Raw genomic sequence first — 18538 nt, 5'->3', positions numbered from 1 at the left:
GTAAGGGGTGTAAAACTAGAGAATGGAATAGTCTAATGTGCAGCAGCTCTTATGGATATCAGCCAATCTCCCTCAGAAAAAAATAAAGGAGGCAGGGCAAAGCACTAAGCAAACAAAGGGGAAGGATAAAACTAGGCAAAAATAAAGAAAAGGGAAGGAAAGAACTAAGCAAAAACAAAGAAAGGGGAGGATGGAGAGAACAAGGGAAAAACAAAGAAAAGGGAAGGATAGAACTAGGAAAAATAGAGAAAGGGGAAGGAGAGAACTAAGGAAAAACAAAGAAAGGGAAAGGAAGGAGAGAACAAGGCAAAAACAAAGAAAGGGGAAGGAGAGAATTAAGCAAAAAAACAGAGGGGATAGGGAGAGCTCTACTCAAAAACAAAGAAGGGGAGTATCAGAATCAAAAACACAAAATGGGCAGAGCACTAGAATTATTGATGATTTATTTTTAGCTATGGTACAATAGTGCTTACAAATGTAATTTACAACGAACCACATTACAAATTATTTTAAAAGTTTAACTTACAGGGTTAAATACTACTACTTAAATAACGCAATATGGAAACTAACTATCTCTTACATGGAAAATCATTGCCAGACTATTTCAGAGCCAACAAGATCCCCCGGGGATTCAGAATCACAAACACTCCGACGATGGAACGAAACAATGCAGAGTTTTGCCGCAAATGGATTCCATACTCAACAAATGTAGCTTCAATCTGATGTTGCTCGTTATCGAGGAATCAGGTCAAATCTTAGCAAACACTAAAATTAAACTGTCCACAGCTACAACGAAGTATAAACCGCAATTGGATGATAGAAAACAGCAAACATTGTGGGACAAATTAGAATATCAGTGCAATCAGTACCGGCAAGATTTGCTGAAATTTAAAAACAAAAAACTATCCACAGTGAAAGCAGACTATGAAGATCTGAGAGTGTACCGGTGGCTCAACGTAACTAAACCCCAACTTATATCCAGATCCCGGGTGTCTTGGAGAGATAGGAATCATCTGAGCAGAATCGTTCCCAATCAAACAGTGACAGTGACTTTTTTATTAATGACTCGGATGATATTCAAAAACCACGTACAGTCCCTTTAGCCAGGGCCACACTCATCCACCTCTACCCTACCTTGGGCCCAATCGTTCACCATTATGCCCTGCTCCCTCCCTCCTCTCCCTACCTCACCTCATATTCCTCTGTACCACACTTTACTCATGCTCAACTGCTGCAGTATTCCTTCCTAGCCCAGGAGCCAGCACCCTCACTTCACCCTCACTATCCCTGCCTTCTAAATCCATCTCACCTCATTGCTACAGCAACCCTGATAATCTCATTCACATTACTCCCTCAGACTCTCTCCCTCTCTCCTGTGCCCTCTGGAATGCCAGATCTGTCTGTAATAAACTGGTCCCCACCCATGACCTTTTCATCTCAAATTCCTTGCATCTCCTAGCCATCATTGAAATTTGGATTACCTCCTCTGACACAGTTTCTTCCGCTGCTCTCTCTGCTGGGGGTCTCACGTTCTCACACATACCCCGACCTGGGGGTCGCCACGGTGGTGTTGTTGGGCTCCTACTATTCTCTAGCTACTCATACCAACTCATACCACCAGAACCATCCCTTACACTCTCTACATTTGAGGTCCATGCTATACATCTCTTCCAACCTGTTCATCTTCGAGTAGCTGTCATTTACTGCCCCCGTCGCATGCCGTCCAAATTCCTTGACAACTTTGCTTCCTGGCTTCCTCACTTCCTCTCTTATGACATTCCCTCCATTATGATAGGGGATTTCAACATCCCTATCGATAACCCCACAAAATCACCTACCTCTAAACTCCTTAACCTCACCTCTTCTCTTGGTCTCTCCCAGTGGACCTCCTCCCCCACCCATGTGAGTGGAAGCTCACTGGATCTGGTATTCACTCACTGCTATGATCTTTCTGCTTTCTCCAACTCCCTGTTCCCCCTCTCTGACCATCACCTGCCACTGTCAACTCGCTCCTCTGCCCACCCACCCCTCAACTCCCCTCTTCTGTTTCTGCTTTTGACTTTGCCACCTACTTCACATCCAAAATTTACTCCATTCATCAGGACATAACATCCCACCAGAACCTGAGCAACCCCCTCCTCCATTTCCCGACCCTCCCCTCACCTTCCCTCCTACCAACTCTGACATCTTTCTTCCCTGTATCTGGAGAGGAAGTCATGGTCCTCATACGGTCTTAACCCCCCTTCACCTCCCCACTTGATCCTATTCCCTCCCACCTTCTCTGCTTACTCTCTTCTTCTGCCTGTTCCCATCTTGCCCATCTACTCAATCTCAACAGGCACTGTCCCTTCTGCCTTCAAGCATGCACTTATCTCCCCTTTTCTAAAAAAACCTACCCATGATCCAACCAATCTCTCCAACTACCGACTTATCTCTCTTCTGCCTTTTGCCTCCAAACTCCTTAAGCATATTGTCTACAACAGCCTCACTGTTTTTCTTTCTTCCCACTCACTTCTTGACCCTTTTTAGTCTGGTTTCTGTCCTCTGCACTTGAAATGACCTCCTTGCTGCTAAATCCAGGAGCCACTACTCTCTGCTTATTCTCCTTGAACTCTCTGCTGCTTTTGACACTGTATACCACCCTCTTATCCTGCAAATCCTTTACTCCCTTGGATTGCGTGATACTGCTCTCTCCTGGCTGTCCTCCTGCCTTTCTGACCGTTCCTTCTTTGCCTCCTCTCATGACTCCACCTCCCCCCCACTTCCTATACCAGTAGGTGTCCCCCAAGGTTCTGTTCTTGAGCCTCTCCTTTTCTCTCTCTACACATCCTCATTAGGTGAGCTCTTTAGCTCTTTTGACTTAAAATATCAGCTCTATGCTGACGATACTCAAATCTACCTTTCCTTCCCTGACCACTCCCCTGCTCTCCTCACTCGTATCTCCAACTGTCTCTCTGCTATCTCCTCCTGGATCTCCCAGCACTTTCTTAAACTTAATATGTCTAAGACTGAGCTGATCATCTTCCCTCCCTCCCGCATAACCTCACCTCACCTCACACAATTTCATTATCCATTGATGGCACAACTATCTCCTCTAGTCCCCAAGTGTGATGTCTTGGAGTAATTCTTGAATCCTCCCGCTCCTTCAAACCACACATTCAGTACCTCTCAAAAACCTGCTGTTTCCATCTCAAAAACATCTCCAGGATCAGAGCCTTTCTCACCCAGGACGCTACTAAGACCCTCATCCACTCACTGGTCATCTCCAGATTTGACTACTGCAATCTCCTCCTATCTGGCTTCCCTCAAAAATGCCTCTCTCCACTCCATTCTATCCTCAATGCTGCTGTCTGTCTCATCTTCCTCACCAACCGTATTACATCCACATCCCCTCTCTTGCAGGATCTTCACTGGCTACCCTTCCAATTCAGGATCCAATTCAAGCTGCTCACACTCACCTACAAAGCCCTCACCAGCTCTTCTCCCTCTTTGCTCTGCTAATGTACGCCATGTCTCCTGCCAACAGATTACCTCCTCCCACTCCTACCTACAAGATTTTGCATGTGCTGCTCCCTATCTCTGGAACTCTCTACCTCTCCCCATCCAACTCTCCACCTCTCTACAAAATTTCAAACGGGCTCACAAGTAGGGATGTGCACCTGAAATTTTTCGGGTTTTGTGTTTTGGTTTTGGGTTCGGTTCCGTGGCTGTGTTTTGGGTTCGAACACGTTTTGGCAAAACCTCACCGAATTTTTTTTGTCGGATTCGGGTGTTTTTTACAAAAAACCCTAAAAACAGCTTAAATCATAGAATTTGGGGGTCATTTTGATCCCATAGTATTATTAACCTCAATAACCATAATTTCCACTCATTTTCAGTCTATTCTGAACACCTCACACCTCACAATATTTTTTTAGTCCTAAAATTTGTACCGAGGTCGCTGGATGGCTAAGCTAAGCGACACAAGTGGCCGACACAAACACCTGGCCCATCTAGGAGTGGCACTGCAGTGTCAGGCAGGATGGCCCTTCCAAAAAATACTCCCCAAACAGGACATGACGCAAAGAAGAAAAAAAAGAGGTGCAATGAGGTAGCTGTGTGAGTAAGATAAGCGACCCAAGTGGCCGACACAAACACCTGGCCCATCTAGGAGTGGCACTGCAGTGTCAGGCAGGATGGCCCTTCCAAAAACTACTCCCCAAACAGCACATGACGCAAAGAAGAAAAAAAAGAGGCGCAATGAGGTAGCTGTGTGAGTAAGATAAGCAACCCAAGTGGCCGACACAAACACCTGGCCCATCTAGGAGTGGCACTGCAGTGTCAGGCAGAATGGCCCTTCCAAAAACTACTCCCCAAACAGCACATGACGCAAAGAAGAAAAAAAAGAGGCGCAATGAGGTAGCTGTGTGAGTAAGATAAGCGACCCAAGTGGCCGACACAAACACCTGGCCCATCTAGGAGTGGCACTGCAGTGTCAGGCAGGATGGCCCTTCCAAAAAATACTCCCCAAACAGCACATGACGCAAAGAATAATGAAAGAAAAAAGAGGTGCAAGGTGGAATTGTCCTTGGGTACTCCCACCCACCCTTATGTTGTATAAACAGGACATGCACACTTTAACCAACCCATCATTTCAGCGACAGGGTTTGCCACACGACTGTGACTGAAATGACTTGTTGGTTTGGGCCCCCACCAAAAAAGAAGCAATCAATCTCTCCTTGCACAAACTGGCTCTACAGAGGCAAGATGTCCACCTCATCATCATCGTCCGATTCATCACCCCTTTCACTGTGTACATCCCCCTCCTCACAGATTATTAATTCGTCCCCACTGGAATCCACCATCTCAGGTCCCTGTGTACTTTCTGGAGGCAATTGCTGCTGGTGAATGTCTCCATGGAGTAATTGATTATAATTCATTTTAATGAACATCATCTTCTCCACATTTTCTGGAAGTAGCCTCGTACGCCGATTGCTGACAAGGTGAGCAGCGGCACTAAACACTCTTTCGGAGTACACACTGGAGGGAGGGCAACTTAGGTAGAATAAAGCCAGTTTGTGCAAGGGCCTCCAAATTGCCTCTTTTCCCTGCCAGTATACGTACGGACTGTCTGACGTGCCTACTTGGATGCGGTCACTCATATAATCCTCCACCATTCTTTCAATGGTGAGAGAATCATATGCAGTGACAGTAGACGACATGTCAGTAATCGTTGGCAGGTCCTTCAGTCCGGACCAGATGTCAGCATCAGCAGTCGCTCCAGACTGCCCTGCATCACCGCCAGCGGGTGGGCTCGTAATTCGTAGCCTTTTCCTCGCACCCCCAGTTGCGGGAGAATGTGAAGGAGGAGATGTTGACAGGTCACGTTCCGCTTGACTTGACAATTTTCTCACCAGCAGTTCTTTGAACCCCTGCAGACTTGTGTCTGCTGGAAAGAGAGATCCAACGTAGGTTTTAAATCTAGGATCGAGCACGGTGGCCAAAATGTAGTGCTCTGATTTCAACAGATTGACCACACGTGAATCCTGGTTAAGCGAATGAAGGGCTCCATCCACAAGTCCCACATGCCTAGCGGAATCGCTCTGTTTTAGCTCCTCCTTCAATGCCTCCAGCTTCTTCTGCAAAAGCCTGATGAGGGGAATGACCTGACTCAGGCTGGCAGTGTCTGAACTGACTTCACGTGTGGCAAGTTCAAAGGGCAGCAGAACCTTGCACAACGTTGAAATCAATCTCCACTGCGCTTGAGACAGGTGCATTCCACCTCCTTTGCCTATATCGTGGGCAGATGTATAGGCTTGAATGGCCTTTTGTTGCTCCTCCATCCTCTGAAGCATATAGAGGGTTGAATTCCACCTCGTTACCACCTCTTGCTTCAGATGATGGCAGGGCAGGTTCAGGTTTTTTTGGTGGTGCTCCAGTCTTCTGTACGTGGTGCCTGCACGCCGAAAGTGGCCCGCAATTCTTCTGGCCACCGACAGCATCTCTTGCACGCCCCTGTCGTTTTTTAAATAATTCTGCACCACCAAATTCAAGGTATGTGCAAAACATGGGACGTGCTGGAATTTGCCCAGATGTAATGCGCGCACAATATTGCTGGCGTTGTCCGATGCCACAAATCCCCAGGAGAGTCCAATTGGGGTAAGCCATTCTGCGATGATCTTCCTCAGTTGCCGTAAGAGGTTTTCAGCTGTGTGCGTATTCTGGAAAGCGGTGATACAAAGCGTAGCCTGCCTAGGAACGAGTTGGCGTTTGCGAGATACTGCTACTGGTGCCGCCGCTGCTGTTCTTGCAGCGGGAGGCAATACATCTACCCAGTGGGCTGTCACAGTCATGTAGTCCTGAGTCTGCCCTGCTCCACTTGTCCACATGTCCGTAGTTAAGTGGACATTGGGTACAACTGCATTTTTTAGGACACTGTGGAGTCTTTTTCTGACGTCCGTGTACATTCTCGGTATCGCCTGCCTAGAGAAGTGGAACCTAGATGGTCATTGGTAACGGGGGCACACTACCTCAAGAAATTGTCTAGTTCCCTGTGAACTAACGGCGGATACCGGACGCACGTCTAACACCAACATAGTTGTCAAGGCCTCAGTTATCCGCTTTGCAACAGGATGACTGCTGTGATATTTCATCTTCCTCGCAAAGGACTGTTGGACAGTCAATTGCTTACTGGAAGTAGTACAAGTGGTCTTCCGACTTCCCCTCTGGGATGACGATCGACTCCCAGCAGCAACAACAGCAGCGCCAGCAGCAGTAGGCGTTACACTCAAGGATGCATCGGAGGAATCCCAGGCAGGATAGGACTCGTCAGACTTGCCAGTGACATGGCCTGCAGGACTATTGGCTTTCCTGGGTAAGGAGGAAATTAACACTGAGGGAGCTGCTGGTGTGGTTTGCGCAAGCTTGGTTACAAGAGGAAGGGATTTACTGGTCAGTGGACTGCTTCCGCTGTCGCCCAAAGTTTTTGAACTTGTCACTGACTTATTATGAATGCGCTGCAGGTGACGTATAAGGGAGGATGTTCCGAGGTGGTTAATGTCCTTACCCCTACTTATTACAGCTTGACAAAGGCAACACACGGCTTGACACCTGTTGTCCGCATTTCAGTTGAAATACTTCCACACTGAAGAGCTGATTTTTTTGGTATTTTCACCAGGCATGTCAATGGCCATATTCCTCCCACGGACAACAGGTGTCTCCCCGGGTGCCTGACTTAAACAAACCACCTCACCATCAGAATCCTCCTTGTCAATTTCCTCCCCAGCGCCAGCAACACCCATATCCTCATCCTGGTGTACTTCAACACTGACATCTTCAATTTGACTATCAGGAACTGGACTGCGGGTGCTCCTTTCAACACTTGCAGGGGGCGTGCAAATGGTGGAAGGCGCAAGCTCTTCCCGTCCAGTGTTGGGAAGGTCAGGCATCGCAACCGACACAATTGGACTCTCCTTTGGGATTTGGGATTTCGAAGAACGCACAGTTCTTTGCTGTGCTTTTGCCGCAAGTCTTTTCTTTTTTCTAGCGAGAGGATGAGTGCTTCCATCCTCATGTGAAGCTGAACCACTAGCCATGAACATAGGCCAGGGCCTCAGCCGTTCCTTGCCACTCCGTGTCGTAAATGGCATATTGGCAAGTTTACGCTTCTCCTCAGATGCTTTTAATTTTGATTTTTGGGTAATTTTTTTACTGATCTTTTGTGTTTTGGATTTTACATGCTCTGTACTATGACATTGGGCATCGGCCTTGGCAGACGACGTTGATGGCATTTCATCGTCTCGGCCATGACTAGTGGCAGCAGCTTCAGCACGAGGTGGAAGTGGATCTTGATCTTTCCCTATTTTTTTAACCTCCACATTTTTGTTCTCCATATTTTGCGCACAACTAAAAGCCACCACAGGTATACAATGTAGATGGATGGATAGTATAGTATTACTTATACTTATGGACGACGAGTGCACTGACGACACAGAGCTAGGTACAGCCGTGGCCTACCGTACTGCTGCTTAGTGCTTATATATAAATATAATATACTGTATAACGGACCTGGTGGACAGTGTCAGCAGACTGCTAAACAAACTAGTATGAAGAAAAAAAAAAAAAAACCACCACAGGTATACAATGTAGATGGATGGATAATATAGTATTACTTATACTTATGGACGACGAGTGCACTGATGACACAGAGGTAGGTACAGCCGTGGCCTACCGTACTGCTGCTTAGTGCTTATATATATGATATACTGTATAACGGACATGGTGGACAGTGTCAGCAGACTGCTAAACAAACTAGTATGAAGAAAGAAAAAAAAAACACCACAGGTATACAATGTAGATGGATGGATAGTATAGTATTACTTATACTTATGGACGACGAGTGCACTGACAACACAGAGGTAGGTACAGCCATGGCCTACCGTACTGCTGCTTAGTGCTTATATATAAATATAATATACTGTATAACGGACCTGGTGGACAGTGTCAGCAGACTGCTAAACAAACTAGTATGAAGAAAAAAAAAAACACCACAGGTATACAATGTAGATGGATGGATAGTATAGTATTACTTATACTTATGGACGACGAGTGCACTGACGACACAGAGGTAGGTACAGCCGTGGCCTACCGTACTGCTGCTTAGTGCTTATATATAAATATAATATACTGTATAACGGACCTGGTGGACAGTGTCAGCAGACTGCTAAACTAGTATGAAGAAAGCAAAAAACCCCACCACAGGTATACAATGTAGATGGATGGATAGTATAGTATTACTTATACTTTTGGACGACGAGTGCACTGACGACACAGAGGTAGGTACAGCCGTGGCCTACCGTACTGCTGCTTAGTGCTTAATTATATATATAATATACTGTATAACGGTCGGACCTGGTGGACACTGTCAGCAGACTGCTATTAACAAACTAGCATGAAGAAAGAAAAAAAAAAACACCACAGTGTTTTTCAGGCAGACAAACGTATACTGGACTGGTGGTCACTGTCAGCAAAACTGTGCACTGTACTCCTGCTATTACTGCTCCCCAGTCCCCACAATTAGGCAGTGTGAGCAGTGCACTCAGCACAGATATATCATGCAGCAGTGCAGCACACTGAGTGAGCACAGATATGGTGGAGCGTTTTTTTTCAGGCAGAGAAACAACGGATTAAACTCAAAACCCTGCACTGTACTCCCTAACAGCTGCTCCCCATCCCCAATCCTCCCCACAATTAAAACTAAGTCACTCAGTTTTTTTTTTCTAATACAACGGAGAGGACGCCAGCCACGTCCTCTCCCTATCAATCTCAATGCACGTGTGAAAAATGGCGGCGACGCGCGGCTCCTTATATAGAATCCGAGTCTCGCGAGAATCTGACAGCGGGATGATGACGTTCGGGCGCGCTCGGGTTAACCGAGCAAGGCGGGAGGATCCGAGTCGCTCGGACCCGTGTAAAAAAAAGGTGAAGTTCGGGCGGGTTCGGATTCCGAGGAACCGAACCCGCTCATCACTACTCACAAGATCCACTTCTTCACCAAACCCAGCCAACTCTCCTCCTAGCCCTCTTGTCTATGCTTACTGTCTACCCCTTCTGTGTCACCCCGGTCTGTTAGCCCCTCACCTTTTAGATTGTAAGCTCGCAAGAGCAGGGACTTCTTTCTTCATGTGCCTTTCCTTTTCTTACTTAAACTATTTTATACTCCATACTCCCTTTGATGGCACCTAACCCTGTGTTTTCTATACCTGTTCTATATTGTCTTGAACTGTAAGTGCTGTTTTCTTGTTTGCTCATTTGATTATGTACTGTGTGATGGGCGCTGCAGATCCCTTGTAGCGCCATTTAAGTAAAGGATAATAATAATAATAATAATAATAATAATAATAATAATAATAATATAAGTCGAAAAACCACAACATGGAAGAGCAAGGTGTGGGGGCCAAAACCAAAGAATCTTCCAAGCCACCCATCAGCAACAAAAGGAGGAAATAACATTTAATTTATCATCCCATACACTGTCCGCAACAGAATTAGTGGTACTTAACAAAGGGTTATCTTTTGTGGCCACAAATCATCACCGAGATCTTGATTGGAAAATTGACTTATATGGGCTACACAGATCATTAAAAACTAAAGAATTTTTCCAACACCAAAAAGATAATATCCAGGATTTACAACAACGTAGAACAGTACACAATAAATCAACTTTTGATCCCCCATCGATGAATGCTTCATTGAAAAATTCAACAGATTGCTGGACACTGCTGTCACCAAATTCCATTCAGCACAACCTAAAGTGCATCAAAATTTAACAAAAGAAGAACAAAAATCATTGAAAGATTTATCACAGTACCAGGATGTGACTATATGTCAGGCGGACAAGGGAGGTGGTGTTGTCATACAAGATACTTCTAAATACATTGAGAACATCAATTTGTTGCTACAGGACACTACTATGTATCGGAAATTACCACACAATCCAATGGAACAATTTTAAAAAGATCTTGATAAAGTGTTAACAGAAGCATACAATATGGGACAAATTGACAGAAAAATCTATACCACCATGCTAACAGAATATCCCATCACTACAGTATTGTACACAATACCCAAATTGCACAAAAACCCTACAGATCCACCACCTCGTCCAATCATCTCGGCTAGAGGCTCACTCCCACTGCCAATATCGCTGCTATTGGACAGTTTGATCCAATCGGATATCATGAAACAAACAATGTTCCTGAAGGACACTACACAGCTGTTGATTAAATTGGGAAACATAAAAACAGTGCCCACAAATGCTATTTTATGTACTCTAGATGTAAAAATTCTTTATACAATCATCCCTCATGGCAGTGGTTTAGCGACCATGGAACTATTCTTGTATAAAAATAATTTCGATGCAAGTCCAATTCCGCTTTTTCTACAACTATTAGAAATATAACACAGAATTACTTCATACATAATGGTCATTACTACATGAGGTGTGCGATGAGGTCCTCAGTGGCCCCGTCGTTTGCCAATATTTACATGTTTGAGCAGGAACAGTCATTTTTCTTTTCATCCCCTGAGATCACAGATAATCTACTTCTATATCCCAGCTATATAGATGATTTGTAAATCATCTGGACAAGCACAGAAGATCTAAACACATTAATCCACAGCATTAACCAGGTAGACACCCCCATCAAATTTACACATCAATGGAGCTAAGAGAGGATAAATTACTTAGATGTTACCATTGAGTTCATTCAGAACAAAATCCACACTAAGGTGTTTTCAAAGTCCACTGATTGCAACACGTTACTACACCATAGCAGTTGCCACCCCCTGCATTAATACAAGGATTACCAAGATCACAAATGCTAAGGGCAGTTCGGATATCTAGTGACAAAAGGGAATTAGAAGTAACTCTAGGCAACATGGTACATAAATTTGCTAATCGAGGATATACTGTAAACTCTGGGAGTTAAAAGCTACCAAAAAGGAAGTACTATCAATTCCGAGGGACCAGTTGCTACATTCCATACCTAAACATCTGAAATCACGCATACCTTTTGTGACACAATTTACAACTGCTAGTGTAGTAGTACCTCTGGCTACCAGTGGTCTTTGGCCTATAGTTACAGGAGACAAAGAATTATCTCAAGGACACAACTCGCATGCCCAGCTATTAATGGGGACCTAGCATTAGAGACATCCTGACCAACATCACTATGAATTTAACTTCTGGTTCCTCGTCCATACAAGTGAAGAAACCTGGATGTTACAAATGTGTATCCTGTACAACATGAAAATATATGGAATCTGGTCATGAATTTAAAAACCCACATACTGGCTAGAAATACAGAATCAGGCATGTGCTGACCTGCACCACGTCTTTTATAGAGAACAGTATCATTTGCCCATGTGGCTTACTGAATGTGGGAAAATCAGAAATTTACGTGATTGGATGGCATTGCATCGATCCGCCATCAAGGCATCGCTAGAAGGCAAGACCGTTGACCAACCAGTAGCCCGACATTTTAAATCACATGGACACCCATTATACAGCCTCCGTTATAAGATAATACATCACATACCAGCACCTCCTAGAGGTGGAGACCGTCACCAACTCTTATCAAAATGTGAATCCAAATAGATTTAGCTGCTGGACTCATCAACTAGGGGTCTCAACGAGAAATTTTCTTGGAACTTTTTCTTATGAATAGCTTGTTGTATGAATTTATATCTTTTATATCATCTATATCTTTTGGATTAAAAATTATCTATGAGCAATTAGTGCCATTTTAGCTGATATGTAATTTGACATAGATACTCACGTTTTCTATGAGACACTATTCCAGTTTTAGTTGTCATACAATTTAATAACCAATGTTTCTTTCATCATGCTCTATCATCAATATCTAATTAGCCTAAGGGAATGAGCATTTGGCTGGTATTTGGTAACAATGTTTTGACTGGTGCAATGCATTATACAATTTTTCCACATTGCCAGTACTGAACATAGGCTATTAGCCATTTACATAATGCTATGATATAACATCAGCCATAGATTAATTGGAATTCACAAGCTGCTTTTTAATGTTTAGTTTATCATGATTAATTTGTCCACATTTTTGCACTTAATTTATGATACTGTATATTAGTATATACTAGTATATTTTATGTTTCACGATCAGCAGGGGTTAACTATAAGTATAATATACCCTCTGTAATGCCTCACTTAATGTTTACACTGACAGGTCCTCCGGACACCTGCACCGAGCTGCTTTTCATGTTGCTTAGCAACTTCACACGTCATCGGAGGGCCACTAAGACGCCGGGAGCACCTTTCACGATACACCTGCTCCTATTTAACAAATAAGCTGTTTGTTATTCGGTTTTGGATCATGTATGTTTGATTCACTACGGTTACTCAACCTGATGAAAAGGCTGCCCAGCCTTGAAACATCGTAATGATGTAACCCTTCTTTGAGCACTGTTGTCACTTTTGGTATGAAGTTTGAATACAACTCTTTTTAACACAAGACCATGGAGTGCCGCCTCTACTTTGTTCCCGACATCATCTGGCTGGGGAAGAATTGATTATGGGTTAAATATTAAGAAATGTTTTTAATAGTCTATATTTAAAAAAAAAAAAATCAGAAACAAGGGAGATTACTGTTTTGTGAGGATAGAGGAATAATCCAAAATCAATACCGGATTAAAAACCTTTTTCTGTGTGTCCAAATGAAAGAATTCATCATGTATTGCTACTAATAATGTATACTGTACAAGCACGTTTGAACTTGATAGTATTACAGCCAGATACATACAGATGTGTCCACATACACCTATCCTCACATTGCGTTAAACAATGGTGCATAATGGACATTCCTACTTAGCCACACCATGCAACTTTTTCTTAATATACTCATCTTAATCACTACTTTATACCAATGCATTTGTGACAAAACAAAATATGAATCCTAAATACAGTACTTAGTACACTATTGGCAAATTAATGTGCAAAAATCATGAACATACTTTGGGTAAAAAGGAAAAAGACAGGCTCTATACGAAAGACTTGTTCCATACACCATTATGCTTAATCTAATACTTTATACCACTTCTGTTCCTATATACAGTAACTAATACACTATTAGATACTTATACACTGTTAGAAGGCAAGAGTAAAGCAACAAACATTGGGGGTAATTCAGATCTGATCGCAGCAGCAAATTTGTCAGTTAATGGGTAAAACCATGTGCACTGCACGGGGGGGGGGGGCATATATATCATATGCAGAGAGAGTTAGATTTGGTGGGTTATATTGTTTCTGTGCAGGGTAAATACTGGCTGCTTTATTTTTACACTGCAATTTAGATTTCAGTTTGAACACATCCCATCCAAATCTAACTCTCTCTGCACATGTTATATCTGCCCCCCTGCACACTGCACATGGTTTTGCCCATCTGCTAACAAACTTGCTACTGTGATCAGATCTGAACTAGGCCCATTGTTAGGTGGCAATATGAATACAATGCAGAGAATGAAACAGTAGTTGGACATAACACAAAAAAGGATTGTGCTGTACCACAAGTAGTTAATGGATGTAGAGAACCAAAAACTGGGCTAACAATATTGTGTAAAAAAACCCAAAAGCTATTAAAACCTCCACATGTCCCTTTTATTCCATCAGCCCCATCCACATGCCCCCATTATTACATCAGAACCCTTAACAAATCTATTTTATGCCATTAGATCCATCCATGTGCCTATTTTACAGTATGTCATCAGACCCCTCAGATATATGGTTCACTATGGCTGGCCGGCGGTCGGGCTCCCGGCGACCAGCATCCCGGCGCCGGGAGCCCGACCGCCGGCTTACCGACAGCTTGGCGAGCGCAAATGAGCCCCTTGCGGGCTCGCTGCGCTCGCCACGCTACGGGCACGGTGGCGCGCTACGTGCGCCACACTATTTTATTCTCCCTCTATGGGGGTCGTGGACCCCCACGAGGGAAAATAAGTGTCGGTATGCCGGCTGTCGGGCTCCCGGCGCCGGTATACTGAGCGCCGGGAGCCCGACCGCCGGCAAACAGAAGACCACCCAGATATATATATGCATAAATATGCTATATTTATATACCACATACCCATTGTATATTATCAGCCCCTCCACATTAACATTTTATTCCATCAGACCCATCCAGATGCCTATTTAATGTCATTATGCCCCTCCAGTTGTCTTTTTATGTCACCAGACCCCTTCAGATGCCCTGTTTATGCTATCACATGCCTCTACCTACTCTGCTTATGCTATCAGCCCCATCCACATGCACTTTTAATGCCATCAGCCCTATCCACATGCCCCCTTCATTCAATCAGACCTCTTAAATGCCATCAGTCCCTTCCCTGGACACTTGCTCCTTTGTGGTCAGTGTGGTATGAGAGTCCAAAGGGATAATGGACTTGCAATGCACATTTGGATACCAACCGCAGCTATCTGTATCATGCACAGTAGCTATAAGTTTGGTATGAAAATAAATGTATTGAAATGTCCGGTTTAGCTGTATAAAACTACCAAGCCCCAGAAAAAGTAGATAATAGAGGATTTTTATCTACTGTATCTGCATTATTTTGCTCCTACTGATTAATATTTTATATTATAAAATATTCATATGGAACTTATGACCCTATAATAATCTTTAGAGATAATTTAGACCGTCCTAGGTGCATTGTGCTATATATGACTATCAGTGCACTGTAAATTTGAATTGCTTGCAGTCTGCTAAAAACGAGATCACCACCATTTGCTGTGGTAATTATTAAGTTGAACAGTTCTATACAACATATGTATTTTTATTATTTTTTAGTAAATGTTTTTATGTATATGTTTTGAATTGGTACCACTGAATAACTTATTTCTTTTATTCTTTTTATATGCTGTTGGTCTCTGACTCTATTGCCCCCTTAACGAAGTGCTTCTAATAACTTTATTTTCTGGCACAACAGACTTGTCTGAAAACTGTCATAATTATGCATACAAACAACCCACTAATATTTTTTTGATCAACTACAATAAAGAAGATTTTCAATCACAATGCCAGAATCAGTGTTTGCCGATCCTGGCGCTTAGTTACATCTTTCACTATGAGTTTGGGCTGATACGGTGTGTGCCACCACCTATGACACCAGATGTACAAAAGTCATAAAACACATACTTATTTTAGCAGTTAAGATGGGAATAATTAAAGGCTGAAAGAAATATTACGGAATTTTTATGTATATTTTGTGACTACTAAATTCATTAAAAATGTCTTCCTAAAATATTAGAAATTTTTACACATCCTCGTCTGAGATGTAACTTAATTTGTTATGCTAAGTTAATTAGTTAAATAACCATTACAGCTCTTACCTTTTCTAGTAAACCTCTAGTCTGCACCTGAAAATGAATGAAAAAAATTAACGTAAGTATGTAGATTATATTAAATAATTGAACAGTATGAGAATGATATTATCACTAAAATGTTTGGCTCACCACAGTCAAAACTAACGTGGGATTAGAAAACAATATTATTCCATATGAGCCAGTGAACATGAGAAATTGTTAAATTGAATTGGGGACTTTAATGCAATATTTTCAAAATTGTTAAAGGTTGACAAGATGTTGCATCAAGCCAAGCAAACATATCCAGATGCATAATTTATCAACTTGTCTTGTACAGAAATATCCCTTGCTGTTCCACAACCATTTTAAAGGTTTATCAAAGGTATAAAAGCAAACGTCAAAAACAGACACTGTTGCATTTCCAGTGGGAATTGTAAACTACAAAGATGAAATAAAAAAAACAGTTAATTGTTATTATATAATTACACATTTTAAAGTTGAATGAAGTAAGCTACCACATTTTATTTATTGCTTTTTGTTGTTTTGTAAATTAATTATTTAGTTTTTTACTTATTCATTGATATATTTAGATATTTAGTTGTTATTTCTGGTGTACTGTAGTTACTGTGGACGTGAGCACCAATGATTTATCTCAAAAGGCATTGCTATAGTGCATGTGAATTTACATAAATAGTTAGGAACTTGGCAAAGTCGCTGGTTTTAGGATATTTTCAAACATTTTACTTATGTGATTTTGGCAGTACGAGAGGTTATTTTGTCTGTTTGAAGGGCAATAGATTTGTTGGTCAAAAAACGTTGAGGAACCTGTAATCTACACTATGGAGCTGTAAAAAATGGTCTGCACCCAGAACCACCATAAGGGGGCTGCTGGGACTGAAATCCCAGGCTGGACTGATAGGGCCATAGAGAGCCACGATGGGCCCTGGTAAAGGGGGGGCATGGCTTAAAAAATGGGAGCGTGATGATGCCCTTTACTGTTAAAATATTTAAATAAGCACTCTCTGCAGAGGGGCACAATTTTCACACAGTGGAGTGTGTGTTTGTGGGGGAAGGGGCAGGAGAGGGCTTCCGCTTCCTACCTTACTTTATTAAGAAGCGGGTTCCTCCTCTCTGACCAGAGCCATCTTTGCAGTGATATTTGGGAAGATGACGCTGACCACTAGAGAGCAAAGATTCTGGCACAGTCATCTTCCCAAAGAGATCACTGGGAACAGATGCCCACAACAGTACAGATATAGGGGGTATCAGACCCGGGCCTCCTCCAGGCCCCTCCAGCAGCCCGGGCCTGGGTAATTTGTACCTGCCCCCCTCTTGACACCCATGTGGACAGAGAGGCAGCAGATCACAAACTGGAAGCAATCCATGGCGAGACAATAAGGGCATTTCAAATTTGGCATCTGTTGTGAGGCAAACGCAGCTTGTGGACCGCAATCATGAGCAGCAATTTATGTACACAGTCTCAGGTCTATCCATTCCTGCCCTGTACCCCCCAGGTCCAGCATTCTCTGCCCTGTATCTCCTATGTGTACTGCAGTGTAAGGTCTGTATGGTGTAATTATAGTTTTATTCCATCACATCGCAGATCACATAACATATAGTAATGTATCCTGCAGTGTATAGTCTGTAGGGTATCCCCCAATTGGGTCGAGCCTATCCTGCCCTGTGCCATCCCTCACTATAGCCAAGCCATCTCTGTGCCCCCAATATGCCTAGCCCTCCCTGTCCTGCACTTTCCCTTCATCTAGCCCTCCCTGCCCTCTGCCTCCCAGGTCTAGCCTTCCTGCCCTGCATCCCTCAGGTTCAGTATTCCCTGTCCTGTAACTCTCCAGTTGCACCCCTCCTTACCCTACCATTTCCAGACATCACTGGTCTCCTATATATTGCCCCAACCTTGCTCCTGATCCTCCAACACCCACCTTTCACTTTGTACCTTTACATCAATGTTTTCTCTTGCCATGCCCCTCATCCTGCAACACCCTTTCATCTTATACTTCTCCCTTCTTCATTCCTTACCATTCTTGACCTCTTCTTCTAAAAGCAATGGTGTCCTTCTGACCGACCAACAGTAGTGACGTAGAAAAACCTGAACATGGCAGGTAAATATATTTTTCCCTCTAACGCTGTTATTGCTGGTGAAAACCCTGACAATGGTAACATTTGCCAGTTTTAGCCAGTCCACTTCACAACACTAGCCCAAGCAGTAAAGATCATTCGCAGGGAATATCTGCATGGGTGACCCAGTTCATACATGCACAATGCACCTGAAAGTGGTTTTCAGTTACACATAGTGGAAATATATTTAAATACATAAATAAAATCTAGACAAAAAAATAGTTTTAAAATATAAAAAAAAAACAATATTTTAAAAGTATATAATTTTGAGATGCTGGTAACACAACTAGCATTTCAGCAATGTTTATTAAATAGCAATTGATGGTGATGACCCCTTGTATTTAATTACAAATGATAGCATTGGTGAGAAAAGGATTTCTTAAAATACTGTATATAAAATTATATAATAAACAATGTCACATATAGACCAGCTGGCTGGTACTTTAGATATTGTTTTCATTGTTATTGTATGATTACTATACTGGCTGGTCTATATATGACATTGTTTATTAGAAAATATATATAGCTTAATAAATC

General features: G+C 42.8%; 1 protein-coding gene across 1 annotated transcript in view; it reads right to left on the bottom strand.

Annotated features, from left to right (window-relative positions):
- The window catches only part of CDH20 (cadherin 20), a 770622-nt gene that overhangs the window by 465733 nt on the left and 286351 nt on the right, over positions 1-18538 (bottom strand). Inside the window, exon 2 of the mRNA XM_063922978.1 lies at positions 15896-15922. The gene's annotated coding sequence lies outside the window, so the exon portion shown is untranslated. The remainder of the gene's footprint in view (positions 1-15895; positions 15923-18538) is intronic.

This window comes from Pseudophryne corroboree, chromosome 5 (genome assembly GCF_028390025.1).
Source record: "Pseudophryne corroboree isolate aPseCor3 chromosome 5, aPseCor3.hap2, whole genome shotgun sequence".
NCBI lineage: Eukaryota > Metazoa > Chordata > Amphibia > Anura > Myobatrachidae > Pseudophryne > Pseudophryne corroboree.
Note: the sequence above shows the minus strand (reverse complement) of the source record. Positions and strands in the feature narration are given on the sequence as shown.